The 22,143-nt window shown below is 48.6% G+C and overlaps 1 long non-coding RNA gene across 1 annotated transcript; it reads right to left on the bottom strand.

The window, feature by feature from the left end:
* Window positions 1-12,123: 12,123 nt before the first annotated feature.
* Window positions 12,124-21,783, bottom strand: LOC311607254. Its single transcript, XR_014782575.1, has 3 exons — window positions 21,676-21,783; window positions 20,012-20,217; window positions 12,124-12,395 (listed from the first exon to the last, which is right to left on the bottom strand). It is a non-coding gene; the product is annotated as an uncharacterized lncRNA (long non-coding RNA).
* Window positions 21,784-22,143: the final 360 nt, after the last annotated feature.

Raw genomic sequence — 22,143 nt, forward strand, 5'->3', positions numbered from 1 at the left:
TCTTACCTGGACCTCTCAGACCTCTGGAGTTATATGAATGCTTGCTGCGGACCCCAGTTCAGCTCAGTTCTGTATTGGGATGCTAAAAAACACCTGTTACCTCTAGCTCTAAGCGGTGTCTATCACCCTCTTCTGGCCTCCACAGGCACTGCACTCACTTGCATACATACAGATAATATAGAAAACTTAAGTTCAATAAAAGAGCAGTAGTAGGTTGGCAGTGGCGCATACCTTTAATCCCAGCACTTGGGAGACAGAGGCAGGCAGATCTCTGTGAGTTCCAGGGCTGCATAGAGAAACCCTGTCTCAAAAAACAACAAAACAAAACAAAACAGTAGGTAAGACTTGGCAAGACCCTCTGCCGTGCCCTGTATCATGTCATCAACTCCCAGCACGCCCAGCAAGGCAGCACTGTTTCCATTCATGGCTTTAGCTCCTTCCAGATACTTTGCTCAGATACAAATGCATTTAGACATGTTTTTCCAAGTGGTACACAATGACCTTATTCTGTCATAAATTTTCACTGACATTGTCCCTTATCAAAAACATCTGTGAAAGGATATGTGTGCCAGAGGTGAGGCTTGGGGGTGTACCATACTCTCTTTGCCATCACTGCAAAATTATACATTTATTTTAAAAATCACCAATTGTATACCTGCCATATGTAAGTTTTGTGATGTGTAAATGAATCTAGAAAAAAATGAACTATGAAAAATGAACCAGAAACGTCTCTTGGCACCAGTGTCCTGAATGCCTGTGTAACAGCTTGGTCCAATGTCCTTTCAGCTTGATGGTCCTATCCTCTGCCCTTGCTACTTTGTGCAGGTTTCCATTTAGCCGGCAGATGGCAGCATGACCACTCAACCTCAGAAACATGGCCTGGCCTGGTAGCAAGTGCTAAGGCTTATGGGTGGCTGTACTGCCAGGGCGCTGTGGCATCCTTGGTGGTTCTCTCCAAAAAAAAACCAAGCACATTCATACCTTAGCCTCCTCAAGCCCTCTTTCAAGCTTGTGGGGAGATACCACTCCTGCTCTCACCCCAAAAGGGAAATTACTTGCTCAGTTATTTTTCAAGCTTATTGGGTCTAGAATCCACACTGGGGATTCCCTTATAGACAACTCAGACTGAGAATGTTCCTGGCACTTTGGATGCTCCATACTTACTTGGCCAATGGACACTTGCAGGAGAGCACTCCACACAACAGCAGAAGTCTGACCTTGCCAAAGTCCCAGGGGTCCTGGTTCTTTGCAACCTCAATTATGAGGGGGGGAGGGGAAGTGAAAGGGAGAGGGGGGAGTGTCAGTACAATGGGCGTGAGGACTGATGATGTAGCTCGTTGGGCCTAGCATGCCCAGAGTCCTAGGTTCAATCCCTAGCATGGAAGAAATCAATTTGGCTGTGTGAACTTTGAGCTGTGTGAACAATGCCAGACAGAGAAGGCCACATACTGCATGTACTACATGATTATATGATGCTGTGTGAGGCATCTGGATCAGATAAATCCAGAAAGACAGCAGATTCCTAATTGGCAGGCACAGAGGAGGAGAATGTACAGATGAATGTTTCACAGGCTCATGGTTCTGGTTAGGGCAATTAAAACATTCTAGAAAAACCTAGTGTTTATCCAGGACTGAGTTGTGCTGATGCCCTAATTTATGCTCTCCCCACCCCCTGCAAACTGTTAGGAGACAAGACTTTTAAGGAGGAAAGTAGGTTTGAACAAGTCATAGGGGTGGGACCAATGTGGGTGTCTTAGTAAGATAGACCTGTAGTATCCACCCCCCACTCCCCACCTTTCCGCTCCCTGCCTTTCTCTTCTGATATCCTGGGTTTCGATTATGCAGTATGGGTATTATAGCGAACTGACTTAGTTGAGGTCAGATACTGTTGTCCAACCTGGTGCAAGTGCCACCACCTTGGCTCCCTCGGTTTCCTCCTGCAAGATGCAAATGTGGCTGTGCCCACCTCACAGGCTTTGCTGTGATGTTACAGGTGATGAGCCAGGAGGCCAGACTAGAGCCTGCAGGGCAAATGGAAGGCTAGGGTGTTCCTTGCCGTTGCTCTTCTGTGGAGGTGACAGGAGAGTGGCACTCTCACCTCTTGTTCACTGATGTTCTCCCCAGCCCTGCAGTGGCACCCAGCACACACAGCTATGGACTAGTCCTTGGAAATGGGGAGTGGATATAGTGACTGCAGCAAATATTTCCTCCGCGACAGTTGTCCAAATGGCCAGTGACATTCTGACATGGAATCCAATCAAAAATCAGTTACTACCATCAGTTGGACACACACACACATACATACATGCACACAAGCATACATTAACACACACACACACACATACATACAAGCACACAAGCATACATACACACACACTGTCATTCTTGGACTGAATCCTAACCCCCAGCACTTGAGGATGTGACCTTGTTTGGAAACTGGGTCACTGCAGATGTCATTAGTAAAAACGAGGCCATGCTAGAGGAAGGCCCATGCTCCTGTGACTGATGTCTTAGAAGGACATTTGGACATAGGGACATGCACACAGCAGAAACTACGTCTGAGGATGGGAATAGGGATGAGAACGATGCTTCCTAAACCTGTGAGGCCACATGGCCATCACGGCCATCAGAGGAACCAGCCAGCCCTGGCCTTGGCCAGGTCTCCAGCCTCCAGCCCCAGGTTGGTGATCACATAGGCTTTTCTGTTGTTCAAACCACCAAGTCTGTGCCTCTTTTCTTGTAGCAAACTAAGTTCCTGGTGTTTGAGAGTCTCAAATGCCAAGTGTGGAGGTCTCAAACCAAATCACACCACACACGGGTATGTAGATCATTTCTTAATTCCTTCTGAATCAGGGAAGTATAGAAGGAAAAAAAAAACAGTGTCTGGCCCAGTTTTAAGCTCAGGGGATTTTATAGTCTTCAGGAATTGCTTGTTCTCCCAGGACTCCTTGCCCTTGGCTGTTGCCCTTAATATGGCTTGGAGGTCTGAGGACCCTCGGGGAAGGACTCAGGTACCTGGAACATGCCTGGATCTCAGGAGGCTGCCGTCATATGCCCTCCTCTCTCGTCTGCAACCGAGGACCCACTTGGTGCCTGAGGATGCTACAGTGCTTGCCCCTCAACCCCACTACCTGTAGCCCCTAGAGCTACCATATTGGCTAGCCCCCTGCCTGTGGTGACCCTGAATGCAAATGCACTATGAATAATCTACTGTCATCTGGGCACCTCTGGAGCCTTGGCCTAAAAGGCAGGGAGGCCAGAATATCCTCTGTGGGCCTGATGTTGCTGTGTCCTCAGTGCTTCCTGGCCTGTCCCCCTGGGGGAGGCCATTGGAGCCTACCTCTCCAGTCCCATGAAAGTCAGGGAGTATAGCAGTTCATCTTGATTGTCAGTTTGATGGGATTTAGAGTCACCATGGAAACAAACCTCCGGCATAGGGGATTATCTAACGTGGGTTAATTGAGGTGGAAGAAACCCATTAAATACAAACATTTCTGTGGCTGGAGTCCCAGGGTGAATAAGGAGAAAGGCAGTGGAGTACCAGCATTCATTTCTGCTTCCTGACCGGATGCAGGGTGACCAGCTGCCTTCTGCTGCCGAACTCATGCCTCTTCTGCCGTGATGGACAACAAGCCCTGGAACCATAGTCAAAGCAAAAGTTCTTCCATCTTGCAATAGCATTGGCTGGGCATTTGTCACAGCAGCAAGATAGGAGGTGGGGAAGGACAGGAGCATACGTGAGCCACAGCACCCTCAGGGGTTCAGCCCTTCCTTTGCTGCCCCAAGTCTTGCTTTGCTGCCTCCCGTGCTGAGTCTATACCCACTACCAGAGCCTCACCTCTGAGGTACAAAAGCACAAATAAAGGAAGTTTTGAAAATCCATTTCCTCGACCAAACTTTCCTGACCATCCTGACTTCTGGAAGATACACCTCACAGGTCAAAACAGGCCTGGGGCGTTGCTCCCTATCCGGACACCACTGAGTTTGACCTCACCTGCACCTGTCTGAGGCAGAGAGATGCTTTGGGTGGCCTGTGGGAAGACTATGACCTCAACAGCCACAGAGAAACAAAGCTGATAGGTTACAAAGGAACACCCTTCACACCTGTAAGTTTTGATGAGCCTGCCCCAGCCAGGGGGGCAGGAGCCTCCTCCGTGCTAAGACTTTGACTTTGACCTTGTACCGTGAGCCTGCCTCAGCTCCTCATCTGTAAGAAGGCCACAAGGCCATTTCCCACCTGGCTGGTTTAGGTAATAAATGTAAACCAGCTATTGCTATTGTCGTTTCCTCTTCTCTTCCTCATTCAATTACCTCAATTTTATTTTCTCTCATGTACATGGCAGGAAAGGGACCGGAAACATTCCAAGATGTGCACCATGCATCTTCATGCCCCGTTCATCTCGTTTATGCATGTGAATAAGGCTGCATCCAGATACAAATTGACACTGAGCTGTATGCATGGACAACCCAGAGGCCTGGAACTGCCTGGCCTGTGTCTGGCTTATGACAGCCATGTATGAATATTAGCGAGTATCACTACCTTTACTTCTAGTAAGAAGCTGCTTGGATGGGCACTGTGGCGCACGCCTACAACCTTAGCCTTACAGGCTGTTCCTGGATGGTTTCTACTGTCATGATAAATACTGTGACAGAAAGCATCTTGGGGAGGAAAAGGATTATTCGGCTTACAAGTGTCTCCATCACAGGCCCACTGAGGGAAGTCAGAGTGGGAGCTCAAGCAGGAACCTGGAGGCAGGAGCTGATGCAGAGACCACGGAGGAGCACTGGTTACTGCCTTGCTCCCCGTGGTGTGCTCAGTGTGCCTTCCTATACAACTCAGGACCATCGGCCCATCAATCATCGATCAAGAAAATGCCCCCAAAACCTTGCCTATAGACCAACCTGATGGAGGCAAGTCCACAACTGATGTTTATTCCTCCCAGATGACTCTAGCTTGTGTCAAGTTGGCAAAAAAAACAAAACAAAACAAAACAAACAAATTAAAAAGCAGAGAGACTGAAGAGGCCAGCTTGGGCTACACAGTGAGACCGTGTGTGTGTATGCGTGTGTGTGTATGCGTGTGTGTGTGTGCGCGCGCGTGCATGTGGGGGGGGAGGGAGGAAGGAAAGGGGGTGGGAAGGAGGGAGAAAAACCTGCAGGGGAGCAGAAATGATGCAAAAGAGCCTTAGATGCATAGTTGAGATCATCCCATGGGAACTGGGAGAGAGAGAGGGAGCCCGGAAGAGAGAACTCTTCCTGCTGGTGACCACAGACAGAGGAACCCATGGGATGCCAGAGGAAGGGAGTTGGCGGCAGAGTACTCTCCCATCAGCTTCACTCCAGGTGCTGACACACACACACACACACACACACACACACACACACACACACACACACACACACACACCTTATCCACATGAAACTTCCAGGGAGCATATTTTCTGGGGAGATAACCTCTGTCATGTGTCCACACACAGTACCAAGCTCCTTCCAGGCTGACACCTGTCAGTGTCTTCGAGCTATTGCCGTAGTGGGCAACCTACAGCACTGCAAACCTATCGCTACAGCCCGGCCCCTGCCAGTGCAGCTGTCCAGTGGAGGTCCCACCAAGGCCCTCGGCGGTCAGGAGTTAGGCTTGCCTCCACCTTTCTGCCTCCTTGTACATTCCAGTCGTGGACTCTGTGCCCTCCTCCTCCCTGACAAACGAGTAGAAGAAAAACCTGCACCACACATTTCTTTTGCTACACATGAGAAACACAGTTTCACCTATTAGGAAAAGAATTCTTAGCTGACTTCTGAAAGAGAAGTTCTGCACATATTTTGACATTTTTTTCCTCTTGTTTCTATTTAATTTATGTATGCCTGAATTTGGTGGCTTCTGAAACACAGAGTGTCTATATGTCCTATGCAGCAAGACCCTTGGGCTGGCTGTATGAACAGCAAGTGCTTATTATCTCTGAGCATTGCAGGCCGATGGCCCAGATGAAGGAGAGACAGGCTCAGTCCCTCCTGGGGCTTTTCTCCTTGGCTTGCAGGAGGGGTCTGCTTCCTGAGTTCTTCCTCCGTGAGTCTGTGTCCCCGATAAAATTGACTGGACCCATCTGTGTGGCCTTGTTTCACTTTAATGATCTCTTCGGGGGCCTCAGTTTCCACACACAGCTGCATATTGAGGCTCTAGAAATGAAGACCTTACCATCCAGTAACTTTGGTGAGGGGCACAAGTTGGTCCCCAAGATGGAACAAGAAGCAGGAAGTGCCAGAGTCTACGGTGTGGAGAGACCTGATGTACCCTAGCCAGGTGGAGGGGTGTCAGACCCTGTGGGGTGCCCTGAGCATGTATAAGTGGTGTGCAGCAGAGATGACATGCGTGAATCTGCCAATAATTTCCAACTCCAGTGTTATGGCAGGCGAGGTCAAGGGCAGAAGAAACGGTGGTCTTGCTTTGCCCCTGGGACACCCAGTGCAGCAGATCCTTCTTACCAAGGGACCCTGCTGTGTGTGGACTCTGACCAGCACTGGAGAGAGCTGAGTGCTGATGGGCTGCCTTGGTTTCTTTCTTGCAGGGATGCCACAGGCTCAAAGCATGGAAATCTGATCAGTCACTGAGCCAAGTACATAAGGATGCCCTTGTTGAGAGGAAACCAGCGGCCGTGAGCCTAGGGTGTACGATCCCTTGTTGCTCTATGTGGCCTCAGCCTTGCACACCAAGGGCCTCCATGAGGCACCCCCTACAACTCTTTTTTTTAAAGGTTTATTTATTTATTTTTATTTACTTATTTATTTATTTATGCACATAGAGTGCTCTATCTGCACGTACACCTGCGTGCCAGAAGAAGATGTGGTTGCCGGGAATTGAACTCAGGACCTCTGGAAGAGCAGGCAGTGCTCTTAACCACTGAGCCATCTCTCCAGCACCACTGCCCCCAAAGACTCCTAATAGCTCCAGTGAAGAGCACTGAGCTGTGGGAGAAGAGAAGGCTGGGAATGACTGGTTAGTTGTGTCTGTCACATGGCCTCCACAGCCATCCTGTGTGTGTGTGTGCGTGTGTGCATGTGCACATGCATGTTTGTGTATATGCATTCAACTGTGCAGACAGATGGGGGTGTGCAGAGGCCAACTTCAGGTGCCTTCTTCAATTGCTCTTCAGCTTACTATTAGAGACAGGGTCTCTCACTGAACCTAGAGCTCATCAGTGTAGCCAGACCAGCTGGCCAGCAAGCATCCATGCCCCTTCTGTGTCAGGCTCTTCAACGCAAGGATGACACATGTAGGCAGCTGTACCTAGCGGTTTTCTTAAGGGAGGAGGATCTGAACTCGGGTCCTCATGTTTGTTGTACTGCAGCACTTAGCGAACTGAGCCATCTTCCTTTATGTGAAAGAGTGAGAAGATTGGGCATTCAAATGTATCTGTGTATTTGTAAAATATCTACTGGGCTGAGACAGAGAAAACGGAGGTACTCAGTGAGGTGAGGCGGAAGGCACAGTTCCCACATGGAAATATACAATGTATGGGGGTTGGGGGTGGAGGGAGGGAGAGAGAGGGAAGGGGGAAGGAGGGAGGGAGAGAGGGGGGAGGGAGAGGAAACAGAGATAGTATATGACTATGTAAAGCCTGGAGTTCTGCTGCCTGAAGTGAGGAGAAGGATGTGGAGCAGATCTCTCCCTGGGCCTTCCCTAGGGAGGGACCACAGCCCTGCTCTCCCCTGGATCTAGCTCCCAGCCTCCAGCACTATGGGACAGCCAATGCCTGTTACTCAGTCTCCTTGGATTGTGGAACATTATTATGGCATCCCTAGCAAAGCAATACACAGATGGTCCTCCACTCACACACAGGAGCTCTGCTTTCAGCCAGGAGAGACAGGGTGGCCACAGCAACAAGGGAATCTGTTACAAGAGTCAACACTCCAGGCAGGCTAAGCCAGCCATTTCCAGACTGACAGATTCATGTGTTTAGCACAGTGATGGAGACCCAGGTGGCGCTTCAAATAATGTCACTTGGCACTTTTCCTTGTTTTAAACTTTCACCACTCATGTTTTCCCCCATAAAAATCATCACTTTGGAGACCAGTAGGCTAGAGGTGCCTGCCTCTCCAGCCTGTGGTTTTGCTCTTACTACCTTCTTCCAGGAGCTGGTATCTGCTTTCATGGTAGAGAAATCACTGATAGGAGAATGCATGGGCTGTGGGCTCCAGCCAAGCCACAGGCCAGGCAGTCCCATTTCCCAGGCGTATGCTACTGCAGATCAGGAAGCCGCTATTTATTTTATTTTATTTTTGTGCTGTGGATTGACCTTTGCCCTTGGCTAAGACAAAGTCCTCCACCCCCAACACACACACACACACACACACACACACACACACACACACACACACACAAACCAGTGTTTTCCCCCTCCATTTTGTAATGAGAGTCCAGGGAAAGTGCCTGCCCTCTCCTGCTGGCTTCCTCTGGAAAGGCCCTTTGGGCTCAGGTGACTGGTGCTCCAGGCAGCCCTGTGGCTGCAGCTGCAGTGTTTCCTCACTGAGCTACGGTGTCAGGGCCCTTCTGAACAGTGCCCCCCCCCCCCCCGCCCACTCTATTTGGTAGCTATTCCCAGACTGACCTGCGGTACCAGAGAAGGTCCTAGACATTCTCATGCTAAAATCATCTCAACAGCCACCTGAGGGAATGTGCTAGAATACCACCTTGTGTGTCAGGCCTCAGACTTTGGTTCTCATGCCAGTTTGTGGTTTTGTTCAGGCCAAAAGCAGACCTATTATTATGTGGTGTGTGTGTATACATGTCTACATATGTGTGTTCAAGTGTGTCTGTGTGTGCAGGTGCTGAGCACATGTGTGTGTGTACATGTCGAGGCCAGAGGACATCAGATATCATTCTTCAGGTGTTGGCCACCATTTTTGTCAGTATAGCACTTTGAGTGAGAATGGCCCCCATAGGTTCATATTTTGAATAACTGGTTCCCCATTGGTGGAACTGTTTGGGAAGGATTAGGAGGTATGGCCTCATTGGAGGGGGTGTGGCCTCACTGGAAGAGGTATGTCACTAGGAGTGGGCTTTGAGGCTTCCAATAATCTTTCTGCTTCCCGTTTGTAAATCAGGATATGAGCTCTCAGATGTTGCTCCAGCACCATTCCTGCCTGCCTGTTGCCATGCTCCTCTAACTCTGGATCTGTAATCCTTGAACAAACCCTTCCTTTTATAAGTTGCCTTGGCCATGCTAGGAAACTAAGATAGACAGGGCCTCTCACTGGCTTGGAACTTGCCAAGCAGGCCAGGCAGGTTGGCCAGGGAGCCTCAGGATCCACCTCTCTCTGCCTCCTTAGTACTGGGTGACACATTCATACCACCATGCTTAGCTGCTGCTGCTGCTTTCCTCCTCTTCCTCTTCTTCTTCCTCTTCCTCTTCCTTCTTTCTTCTTTCTCCTCCTCCTTCTAATGTGGGTTCTTGGAATTGAACTCAGGTCCTTGTGCTTGCAAGGCAAACACTTTACCAACTGAGCTATCTCCACTGCAGATCTGCGAGCTGGTCTCTATTTGCCCCACCCCCACCCCCACCCCAGCCCCTGGGCTTTGGGTATCAGTGTGAATATCACTTGTTTCCTCACGCCATTTAAAATGACAGTCCCTAGCCCTAGGGCATTCAGAACAGCCATTCTGAAAAGGTACACAGTGCTTATCCATACAGCCAGTAGCTGCCTTTGGTCCTCCTCTTTGCCATCTTCATCAGATGGCGGTCAGGAACAGGTTGTCTGTCCTTTCTCACAGATGGATGCAGTCACGGTCTTACCCCATGGGGGTGGTACAAGGAGGCGTTATGGTCACTTACAAGTTTACTCAGGGTTTGTTTAAAAACAGCAAGTGAACCCTCAGGCTTCTTAATGCCTCCTTGAGCATGTCCCTTTATCAGTTACCTGGGCTCCCTGGCCTCCTGTCTTATCTCACTGCTGGACTGTGAGACACCACACAGCAGAGGTAGGCTGTAGTCAGCTGGATGCCCACTCCTTGTAGCTCTGAGGGTGAAGCATGTCCTTCATGGCATATAGATATGAATGTGTAGAGCTACCAAACCTGGGACATTTCAGACAAAGAAGTGTGTGTGTGCATGTGCCCATATGCCTATGCAGCTGGAAGAAGACATCAGGTACCATCCCTTATCACCCACTGTGATGGCTTAAAAAGGAATGCCCCCCCCCCCCCTAGACTCGTGTATTTGAATGCTTGGGGACTATTAGGAGGTGTGGCCTTGTTAGAGTAGGTGTGGCCTTGTTGGAGGAAGTGTGTCACTATGGGGGCAGGGCTTGAGGTCTCCTGTGCTCAAGCTATGAGTGATTGTGTGCAGCATGGCACAGTCTCCTGCTGCTGCCTGGACATCAACATGGCGAACTCTCAGCTCCTCCTTTAGAATTATGTCCTCTTGGACACCACCGTGATTCCAACCATGATGATAATGGACTAAACGCCTTTCCAGAGCAATGAAACCCTGCCTAAGACACCCACCATCTCATTTTTTGAGGCACCATTGGCATCTTGTTGTTTGGGCTAGACAGGCTGGCCTGCCAGATAAACCCCAGGATCAGCCTGTCTCTACCCTTCAATGCTGGCATTACAGGTGCCATGTCTGACTTTTATTGGTTGCTAGGGATTTGAACTCACGTAGTCTTGTTTTTCCAGCAAGCAATATTACCTAACGAGCCGCCTCCCTAACTCCCATCTCTGCCTCTTTCAACAGAGCCTATGTAAGACCTTTGCAGACCCTGTAGGCTTGCCCCTTGTGCTCAACCCACCCCATGGCCACTGGTATCCAGGAGGGGAAGTCTGGTTTAACCTGCTGTTTAAGGCTCTGCTTTCATACCTGAGTTCACCTTCCAGCCCACAGGGGGTCCAGGCTGGGCTCTTTCTACCTTTTCCATTTCTGCATCCTGTCCTATGCTTTGTCTGTCCCTTCGTGTATAGGTGGGGTGCGGTCAGCTGTACAGGGGAAGGAATGGTCCTCCATATCTGCCAGGGCTCACATTTGCTCTTGGCTGTGAGATGCCCCTGTCCACAACCTACACCTATTCTCCATCCTTACATGGGCTCTTAGCAGCCCACCCGGTCCTCTGTGTAAATCCTGGGAGGCCTTCCTTCACATCTCCACCAGCAGGCTTCCCTAGCACCCAGCAGCCGGGGACATCTGGCTCAGGGCTTTGCAGGTCCCAACCTTACAGGGCAGCAGGGACTTCGAGTTGACATTGATGAGTTTGCCCTTATTGTAAATAAGCCTCAGAAGGGGAGGTTTGATACAGAGAGAAGGAAAAAGCCATTTCCCCTCAAATATCAAAGTTCAGAGACAAAATAAGATTAACACGAGAGAAGCAAGCAGATTTTATAGCCACGAAGAACACTTCACATAATCACATACATTATACTAGGGGTGTAGCCTGGGTGTCTGGCTTCTCAGCAGAAAACAAGATATACACTTTCGAGAATCAGTGTGCGGCAAAAGAGAAGCTACAGTGGCTGGAGGCTGAGCCTTCCAGAAGGGCACACCCAGGAGCCAACTGGAATTCCAGCCACCTTTTTGCAGACTGCAGGGCAGAGGGCAACATCCATCTGCTCTGCAGAGTGGACCTGGGGAGGGAGGACTGAAGGCCTCGTCGCTCTTACTCATCTTTCATTGCCTTTAGATCAAAATGACCTATATCAAGTGGGAGCACTGGGGAGACACATTCTGTTTCCGTCAAAGAAATTGCAAGGATGGAATCAGATTTGAGGACACTGGCACTGCCGACCAGCACACCAGTATCAGGGAGTTCTCATTACGGCAGGAGCAGACAGGCTGGTAGCTGAGAACAGGGTGACCTCAGATTGTGCCTGTCATAAAAGGCAGACTTTATCTGACAGGGCCTGATCTGGGGCTCAGGACCTTTCAGGAGAAAGGACAAGCAACCTGGAGCTGTTTGAGGCCAGGAGGAGTCATGGGCAGACCATGAAGGCAGGCTTTGGCTGTGCCCCAAGGCCTGGGACGTTCTTGAGAGAATCCCAAGTGGGCACTCTGCATTCTCCAGGGTTTTTTTTTTTTCCATTTGGTCCTTAAGGAATTCATTTATTCAACCACAAGATCAAACTCGTGGGGACTCACTCATTTTTACTGTGTTGGTACTTCGTCATTTGTCACCTCATCAGAGCTCCTCTCAGCCCAGGCTGCCATGCCCACCCAATTGACAAGAGTATAGCAGAAATGCTGCTCCCAAGTGAGCTGAACCAGCTGCATCCCAGATATCTCTCAGTTGCTCTCCAAGTGTCTCCTAGCTGTTCTCCAGGTGTCTCCCAGCTGCATTCCAGGTGTCTCCCAGCTTTCACCAGTGATAGAGTCCACTGCAGCTTCCCAGGCTCTGCAGGGGGTCCACTGAACCTAGTGGAGGATGCAGACCTGGGCTTATGTCCTCCCAGCCCTTTTTTCTAGGTGAGTCTTAGGAGCTTGGGGCCACCTCATGGAAACTAGCTTTTTATCATACATGTGTGCATTTTTGCCTGGGGTTACTAGTAGGGAACAGGACTCCATTGCCAGCTAGCCCCTCAGGAGCAATGCTTAGAGGCACAAACCCTTTCCAAACTATCCTCTTTTTTTTTCCCCATGGAGTGTGTTTAAACCATGACATTTTTTACAGAGCCCCTCAACAGCCCCATGGTAAATAAGAATCCTGGGGCTTAGAAGTCTTTTTTAAAATGCCAATAATTTAATATTTTGTGTTGTTTATTTGATATAAAAGAACAAACAAAATATGCATGATAAGTCAGGAGAAACTTGAGAAAAACACAATATTTTAGTAGCTTCTTATCACAAAACACCTACTTCTATGCATGATGGTTGAGAGATCAGCCTTGCCACACAATTGCAAAAATCTAACAGTTTTAAACACCATAACCTTATAGCACAGATTTTTTTTAATGATTATAATTGTATATAGGTATCACAGTGTGTGTGTGTGTGTGTGTGTGTGTGTGTGTGTGTGTGTGTGTGAAGGCTAAATTGTTTCCCCCCTCTCTTTGTGGCTGCTCCATTGGAGAACTTAGAAGCAGAATGGCTAATGCTGGTTAGTCCACTATGGGTATCTTGTTATGACCTGTAGCTGAATTCAAGAGCTTTAGTGGCTTGCCAAGTCCCAGAGAGTGGAACTGGCCTTGGAACTGAGGATGCCTGACACAGGCCTGTCTGTAGAAAATCAAGCAAGGAAGGAAAGAAAATATCAGTAGAGTGGTCCCTTTTAATTGTCAGCATGACACAATCTTGGATCCATGGGCACCATAAGCTCAAAAGAAGCAGATAGGGGAAGCCTGGAACCCCTATGGTGCTTGGCACTCTGTCCCAAGAAGCGCAGGCTGTGCTCCTGACAGAGCAGGGACTTGTGCTCTTGCTTGGGCCATTGTCCCTCTTTCAGTGAGCACTTTAACCTGCTGGTGTCTGGGGCTCCCAGGCCAGTGCAGTGCTTTTAGGACGTGGGGTCGGAGGTGGGCTGTGGACATGGCCCATGGTAGATATGCTCCTGCTTGAACAGACCGCAACTGTTTCAACCCCTGGTCATCCTGCCTACACCAGCCGATACAGCCAATACCTCCCAGGGAGGTACCAGGGCTCAGCAGGTAAAGTCCATGTTTTGTAATTCTAAGGGCCTGGGTTCTATCTGCAAAATCTGCATACAAAGCCAGTGATGGTGACACGTGTTACTAGTTCCAGTGCTGGGGAGGAGGAGGCAGGAGGACCTCTGGGCTCATTAGCTATCCTCAGGTGGCAGTGAGAGATTTTTGTCCCCCCAAAATAAGGTGGCTTGTGTCTCTGAAGAAGGACCCTTGAGGTTGACCTTACGTTCCCACACAGGCATGCATCACCACCCATGAAGGTGCACACATATACCCAAACTAAAAAATCATCCCCTGCCCTTCAAATCAGTGGAAGTGACTATTTTTAAAGATTTATTTTTATTGTCTTATGTATGTAGGGGTATGTCCATGTGAGTGCAGGTGTCTTTAGAAGCCAGACAGTGGCATCTCCTGGAGCTGGAGTTACAGGCATTTGTAAGCCATCTGATATGGGTGCTAGGAATAGTGCTGTGGTCCTCTACAGGAGAAAAATGCATTCTTAATCACTGAGCCATCTCTCCAGCTCAGAAAGTTACTATTTTTCAGTACAGCGGTCATGTCACTGCTAGATGTGCGCTGATGGGTCACTCCCTCAAGCCATCTAAGCAGCCAAGAGGCGGAGGCAGGGCGACCACAAGTTCCAGGAAAACCTGAGCCACACAGTTGAACCTTGTCTCAGAAACCAGAACTATAAATAAATAGATAGCCGTTCTTTTCCATTGCTGTGGTCTCTTTGGGGAAAGTAATTTGATCACATTTCCCAAGTGCTTCCAAGAGGCTCCTTCTATTTGATTCTGTGATTCACTTATAAAAATCTCTCCAAAGGAAATAATCAGAGACATGGCCAAGGTTTCTGCATAATGATGTTATTGCAGCATCAGAAAAATGGTGGTTACAAACAAATTAGAGATAGCTTAGATGACTAACCATAAGTGATTACTTAAATAAGCAATGGCATATTGGCAGGGCAGGAACATGTTCAAAGGGTTCACAATAACTTGAAAGAATGCTTATGCTGTGAAAAACGATACAGAATTGAGTGCCCAGCAGGACCACAAATGTGCACAAAACCATGCGGAGAAGAAAGAAGTTGAACTGCTCATTAGAATGAACCTCATCAAAGGATGTGTCATCTCCTGGGATGACAGAGGACTGTCTGGGACAGATGTGGGCTCTGTTCAAATGGTGCGTTGTGCTGTCTCTCTGGCACTGGTGTCTCCTGGAGATACTTAAAAGCCTTGGAATTTCCTGAGTTATGGACATCATCACACAGAGCCCAAAGTCAGCCTAAGTTTGGGCTAATGAGTTGGCTCAAGGCAGAGCCCCACGGACACAGGATGGAGTGGGTATCCAGGAAGGCTGGGGCATTAACCGCCACTCTCTGGGAAGGCTCTGTTCTAGTTTGCTTTCTGTGGATGTGATAAAATACTCCGAGCAGATGCAGCTTAGGGGACAGAAGGTCTTATTTCGTATTAAGCACTTCCAGGTTGCAGTCCGTCATGAAGGCAGTCAGGGCAGAAACTTGAAGGAACTTGAAACAGAACCCTTGGGAGAAAACGCTGTTTGCTGGCTCACTCGCTTATGATCAGCCTGCTTGCCATCAAACCTGAAAACCTGAGCTTGTTTCCCAGTACGCACATGGTAGAAGGAGAGAACTGATTCCTTCAGGTTGTATTCAGACTTAACACATGCACGTGCACGCACACCCACCCACCCTATGGCATTTACATGCACTCAGCCATGCACATGCACACAAAATAAAAATTTTAATGTAAAAAAATGTGTTTTGCCATGTGGTGGCTGCACACACCTTTAATTCTAACACTCGGGAGTCAGAGGCAGGTGGATCTCTGTGAGTTTGAGGCTAGCCTGTCTACAGAGAGAGAGTTCTAGGATAGCCAGGGCTACAGAGAGAAACCCTGTCTTGAAAAACAAAACAAAACAAACAAAAAACCAACAGCAAAAACCAGGCAGAACCACTCTGCCCAAAAAAAAAAAAGTGTTTCAGGGGCCAGAGGTGTCTGAGCGGAAAAATGACTTAAAGGCTTCCTCTCTGAGGATTAAATTTCGTGGTATCAGAAGGTGCTGTGAAAACTTCCATAGAAAGGATTCAGCCAACAGTATCACCTAGCTCTGACACCTATGAACCACAGCAAGGTACAATAACCCTGAGGATGCAGTAGTGGCATACATATCTTGGAGGTAAACAACAGCTCTCTTGAACTTAAGGCCCATTCAACAAAAGGAAAGCCATACTTCGTACCGGAGGCCTAACCAAGTACCCAGGGCTAGCGAAGCCATGGATCTTGGCGGAGAACTTATAACTACCACTTTACTAAACCGGCACCGTTCCTAACTGCATTATAATATTCGACCTTATACCCACAGAGACCCACAGTCCTCAACTCTCATCAAATGAACTTCTCTTTGCAACAGTCAGAGAGCACTACAGAAGACCACAACCTATCAGCATGTGAAGCTGTAGAGCCCGGTCCAAATGGGTGTGTAGGTAATATGTAACTCTCACATCTAAGGCTCAGCAATCTTCCCAATGAGGGGACAGAAAGATTGTGAGAGGCAGAAGAGCAGGGAGTTTGCTTTGAGACTGTATCTCCTAGTAATGTCAGAAGCCACACTCATAGTGTCTATCCAAAATGACTGACTAACAGTACAATAGACATGCCAAAGTGGATGGGAGAAAGACCATGAGGCCTCTACCCTACACAAAGAACTTCAGGCAAGTAAGGAATTAAGAGTAGGAGAAATAGTCCTCCCTAGGAAAGAGCGCATCAATTGGTTATCCAGTATCAACTGGTCAGCCATGAAAACATACATAAAAGTAACATTATATAGAATGAGTGGATTGCAGTTATACATTAGAAATAACATATGTGTATGAAAAAGAGGCCATGAATTTGGTAGAGGATGGGATATATGGGAGGATTTGGGGTGAGGAAAGGGAAGAAGGAAATAATGCAATCTATCATAATCTCAAAAAAAATGAAAGTTATTTACACATTTTGTTACATATTTCCAAGATTTGCAGGTAATACAAGTGCAAGGGCACATTGCTATTCTTAAAGAAACAGGCAACAACAAGGGAGTGACTAAGCCAAAGGCAGACTCAGCCTTGGGGCAGCTCTGGATCTCAGGGGTCTTGGCAAGCAGCTCAAACACTGCCCCATGAGCCCGGGGTACGTACCTTCAGCCTGATGTTAACTGGCCGTGGGGCACATGTTGGTACAGGCAGCTTTCCTGGGCAGCTGTGACAGGATGCTGGTCACACACCTCTCTAGACTCCTCCTTGCAGCTCTACTTTCACAGTCCCATTTAATGTCACCATGCCAGTTACCTCTGAGGCTCCCCCCCCCCCTTGAGCATCATTTTTCCTGGCCTCCTCAGGTTGCCTTTGGCATTGTGTGAAAGCTACTGCGATCCTGCAGCTCTGGCTTCCTGCACACCTTCAGAAGCAGGTTCACACATGTTGTGGTCTGCCATCACAGCTCTGCTTGGTCCGTTCCAACCATGGCCATGGTGGCCATGAGGAATATTGCCAAATCTAGAGTCCTGAGGTGGTCCTAAACAGGGTGCCTTTAGAGGACACATCCTTCTTTAATCATGAAAAAATATGCACATCTCTCATCCCATAAAGGGAGAAGGAACCTCCAAGAATCCCAGTGTCCTCAGGTCCCTTTCCAGTTGTCCTGTTAGCACCTGTACTCACCTCTTTAGCAGGTCACACAAGCTCCTGACCCAACCACGCTTTCCCTGGCCAGAATTCTGCAAATCTTTATACTCATATTCCTATATTATATATCCTCTAGGTCTATAAATCTGTATGTTCCTAAGTCTCACTAAGTCTGACCCAAACCAGCCATTGATAACCAGGCAGTGGCCGGAATGCTCTGCGGTGTGAGATTTTCCCAGATGATTGAGCCATGGATGAAATGCAGACTAACTCTTTGCTGTTGTGTAGTGAAGGTGAGCTCTATACCAGATCCCAAGAGTCCTCATTTCTTTTTTTTTTTTAACATTTATTTATTTTATTTATTGCATATGAGTGCTTTATCTGCAGAAAAGGGTATCAGATTACATTATAGATGGTTGTGAGCCACTATGTGGTTGCTGGGAATTGAACTCAGGACCTCTGGAAGAGCAGGCAGTGCTCTTAACCACTGAGCCACCTCTCCAGCCCCAAGTCCTCATTTCTTAAGACCTCTTTAGTGTGCCCTTTACTGTCACGCCTCCTATCAGCATCCGAGTGTCTTAGTGTCCCTGTGCCTTCCTACTCTCCTTGTCTGAGCCTTCACTAGGATTACTCCTAATGCTCTAATTACAGTCCTATAGGGTCCCTTTAGCTTCCAAAGTATGCTGTTCTCTTCCCTTTAATCAATTTCAAGATGTCTCCATATTTTCAGGCATAGTAACAAGTCTACTCCTTGGTACCGATTTTCTGTATGTGTCTGTTTCGAGCGACTCTAATGAAATACCTGAGACAGACTAACTTTGTAAGTGGAAGAGGTTTACCCAGCTCACAGTTCTGCAGGTTCAAGGACATAGAGCTGGCATCATCTCAGCTTGGTTTGGGACCCTATGGTTGCACTCGAGGTGAAGACACATGTGAGGAAGCTTCCACATTAAGAAACAGGGAGCCAGAGCATGCAGAATAGACCAGACTAGCTCTGTCATTAACCAGTGACACCGCCGGTTAGTAAACACCAGGCGCCATATTGAGCTCTGATGACCAATGGTTTTGTCTCAGCGATCCCACACATATGCCTAGCTGGGCTCCTCAGATGCATGGTCTGCCTAGCACACTGACCCAGGTCACAATCCCTGCTCGTTCCCGATAAACAACTTTCTTTGGAGAATCTCATTTTGTTTGTTACTCAGGCATCTTTTGTAACTTTCTTTATGATAAATCAGTAAACATGGGGAAAATGAGCCACCCTGACAGATTATTTGGTAGAGTGTATGGCCTTCCTGGCTGGGTTACAACCTGACTCCCCAGCCTCACATTTCCCTAGCCTCAAACCATCCTGCTGCGATCTGTGCATCTGCAGGTGTCCTTTCTCTGCCTTGACCCACTTCCTTTGCATTTAATAGTAATAAACCCCTATGCCTCCTTTAAAGCCCAGCTGGGTCACTACTTTCCAGTGAACCTTTGACTATCTGCAATGGGTCTTTGCTCAGCTTCTAACCTTGTCAACCTCCCATCTCAATTCTCACCTGCTTACATAGAAATGACTCACTTTATCCAGATTAGGCACCATGGGGCAGGGGTGGGCAACCATTTCTTCACTGTGAATTTCCAGAGAACGGGTGGGAGGCAGCCTGCAACAGGCCTGCTCAGGCACCTGCTGAATAGCAATCACATGTCTTGGCCCCAAAACTTCCTCTCTTGTCATCTCCTCATAATGACTGTGAGAGGTAGGTATCAGCATCCTCTCACACCTTGAGAGAAAGGAGGTTTTAGGTTTAGAGGCCCAGCTAGGGCTTCAAGAGTCAGGGCTAACATTGTATCTAAACTCCGGTGCTCTTCCTGCTACATCTGCTGCAACTATGTAAGTTTACAGTAAACTTTGTAGCCAAGGCAATGGAAACCAGCCATCTCACTGGTTGGAGTCCAGAAGTCAGAAAGCAAGATGTGCCTGGGGAGCGTCTAGCTTCCGCTGCCCAGCATTCCTGGGCTTGTGTCTCCAACATCCCCACTTCCACCTCCGTTGCATGAGGTCTTCTCTATCTGAGGGTCTCACGCACAATCCTTGTAAGGACCCTGTCATGGATCTGGGGTCCCAGTGCCCAATCCAGCATGTTGTGACCTCAGGAGCTGTAACTTGGGTTGGTGAGCTGACTCAGTGGGGGGAAGGTGCTGCTGCTGAGGCTGATGACCTGGCTGTTATCCCTGGAGCCCAAACTGTGGAAGGAGAGACCTGGCTCACTTAAGTTGTCTCTGACCTCTACATGTGCACTGTAGTGTGGGCACACTCACAACACACACACACACACACACACACACACACACACACACACACACACACCTGGGAAGATGGCCCAGTTAGTAAAGTGTTTGGTTGTGTTAGCAGAAGAACCCACATGTAAAAAAAGCCAAGCATGGCAGCATGAGCTTATAATTCCAACACTGGGAAGACAGAGTAGGAGGATGCCCTTGGACTTGCTGGCCAGATAGCCTAGCTGGATCTGATAAAAATGAGAACCCGTGCTTCAAAAAGCAAAGGGGAGAACTCCTGAGGAAGACACATGAGGTTGGTCTCTGGCTGCCACGCACATGTGCGCGCGCGCGCGCACACACACACACACACACACACACACACACACACACACACACACCAACATGGGAGGTGGGGAATAGATTTCAAATAAGGTCACCTTCATGGTCTCAGTGGCACCACGTGGACATCTCATTTCGGAGTCACCTTTCATCTCGTTCCAGACACCTGGACTCTGTTTAATTCTTCCCAATTCGTTTCATTTTCTAGTCTGTTTTCCTTTAATCCAATTCACTCGATCAATATTGACTCTACACTTGCTCTGTTTGGGGCCTGATAAGATCCCAGAGGTGATGGGCATGGTTCCTGCTTCAAAGAACTTTGTTTTAGTGAGGTGGTATGTGGTGGCAGAGGGGGCTACCTCTTCCTGTGGGCCTTTGTGCCTCCTGGGAAAGGTTCTCACAGTGTAGCCGGTGGATGAGGAACAGGCTGCTGTTAGGAACTAGCTGGCCCCTCAGCAGCACAGCACTATGGGGAATGCTAGGAGATGTGCCAGGAGAGGTAGTGGGGAATAGTGGGGAGCCTGCCTGTGTGAAGGGAGTGCTTAGTGATAGCTTCCCCTGGGCTGTGACACTGGGCTGAGGATGGAAAGTAGATCGGAGGAAAGTAGCTGTCCTCCTCAGCCCCACAGCAAAGGCATGTGGGCTGGCCATGGCTTTCTTGAAAGCTCTTTCCAAGATTATAGCCATCTGCCCCACTGTGCCCTTCCCTCCCAGGGCCCTTGAGCATCAGAAAATGCCAGGGCACTCAGCTGAGGCCAGGGCATTAGAACCTCTTCCTGCCTTTTAGAGAAGTCTCAGTCTTTGTTAGACATTCTCAAAGTCCAGACCAGTCAGCCTGTGCCAGGAAGTACCACCCCATGCCACACTTTGTACTGGAGCCTGGCGCTCATAGACCACATGAGACACTGCTGGAGTGGAGCCGAGTCTCCTGTACATTCTAGAACCTTTGGCTGTGCCCTGCTCTCTCCCAGCTTCCCTTGTTCAGTCCCACCACTCCCAGGCCCAGGGCTCCTGTGCTTCCCCTCCCCCATGTCTTGTAAAATCCCTCTAAGAAAGATGGTGTCCTCTGCGGACTGTGCCAGCCAACCTGTCCCTTTCTACTTTGTTTGAAATGAGGTCTCTCGTTTACTGCTGTGTGCACCAGGGTCGCTGGCTCATGAGACTCCAAAGGATTCTCTTGTCTCCACTTCCCATATCACTGTAGGAACTGTGGGAACACAGACACTGGCCAGTATGTGCAGTTTTATGTGGATCCTGGGGACCCCAACTCAGCTCCTCATGTGTGCAGAGCAAGCATTTACTTTACTTACTGAGCCATCTCCCCAGAAGCACCGGGTTTTAAACATTGAAGAAAGCTAGTATCTATAGCTGTCAAAAAAAAAAAAATATATATATAAAATTTACATGTCTCATAAAATTTGCCATTTAGCAATTTGAGGGGTCTAACTTACAGAGAGTTCGGCCTGTTTCTGTGCAACCATCATTTCCATCCAATCCCAAAGTCTCTCCATTACAAATCAGGAGGTTTGTCTAGAAAGCAGCAGGTGCTGTTGTCCGCCCAGTCCTGTGACCTCTACTCTACATTCGTAACTGCAAATCTGACTGCCAGGCCCTCATCTGGGTGCAATCCCCTTGTTAGGGCTTTGTGACACCCAGTATTACATCCTCAGAGTTCATCTCCGTCTCAGCACTGTGTCAAAGACCCTGCTCTGAGGGGCTGCATATCACCCCAGCATGCAGAAGCACCACTTTACCCACTTACTGTTGATGGGCTTGAGACAACTGTCACCTTTTAGCATAATACACACACTCTGGGTTGAACTGAGATGGTCCCAAGGTTTTGGTGCCAGCTGGTGGCTTTGGGGCAGTGTCTGTGACTGAGGACTCTGATCTCATTGATGACCCATTGGTGAGTCTATGACATGGTGACATTACTGGGACAGTGATAATGGGAAGTTGAGTTGGAGAATGTGCACCCTTGGGGACTACATCTGCCCAGGGCCCTTTCTGGATTACCCTCCCTCTGCTTCCTGTCTGACATGAGGTGAACAGTCTCCTCCTCTCCAGACTCCCACAGCCATGATGCTCTGGCTCCCTAGAATCAACACTGGACTCAAAACCAACAGAGCCGAGGACCATGGGCTGACCCCTCTGAGAACACCAGCCACATTCAGTCTTTCCTCCCCTAAGATGTTTATGCTGGGTATTTGCTACAGCGGTGTCAAATCTG

Source organism: Acomys minous, assembly GCF_964271855.1.
Source record: "Acomys minous genome assembly, chromosome: 10".
In the NCBI taxonomy this organism is placed as follows: Eukaryota; Metazoa; Chordata; class Mammalia; order Rodentia; family Muridae; genus Acomys; species Acomys minous.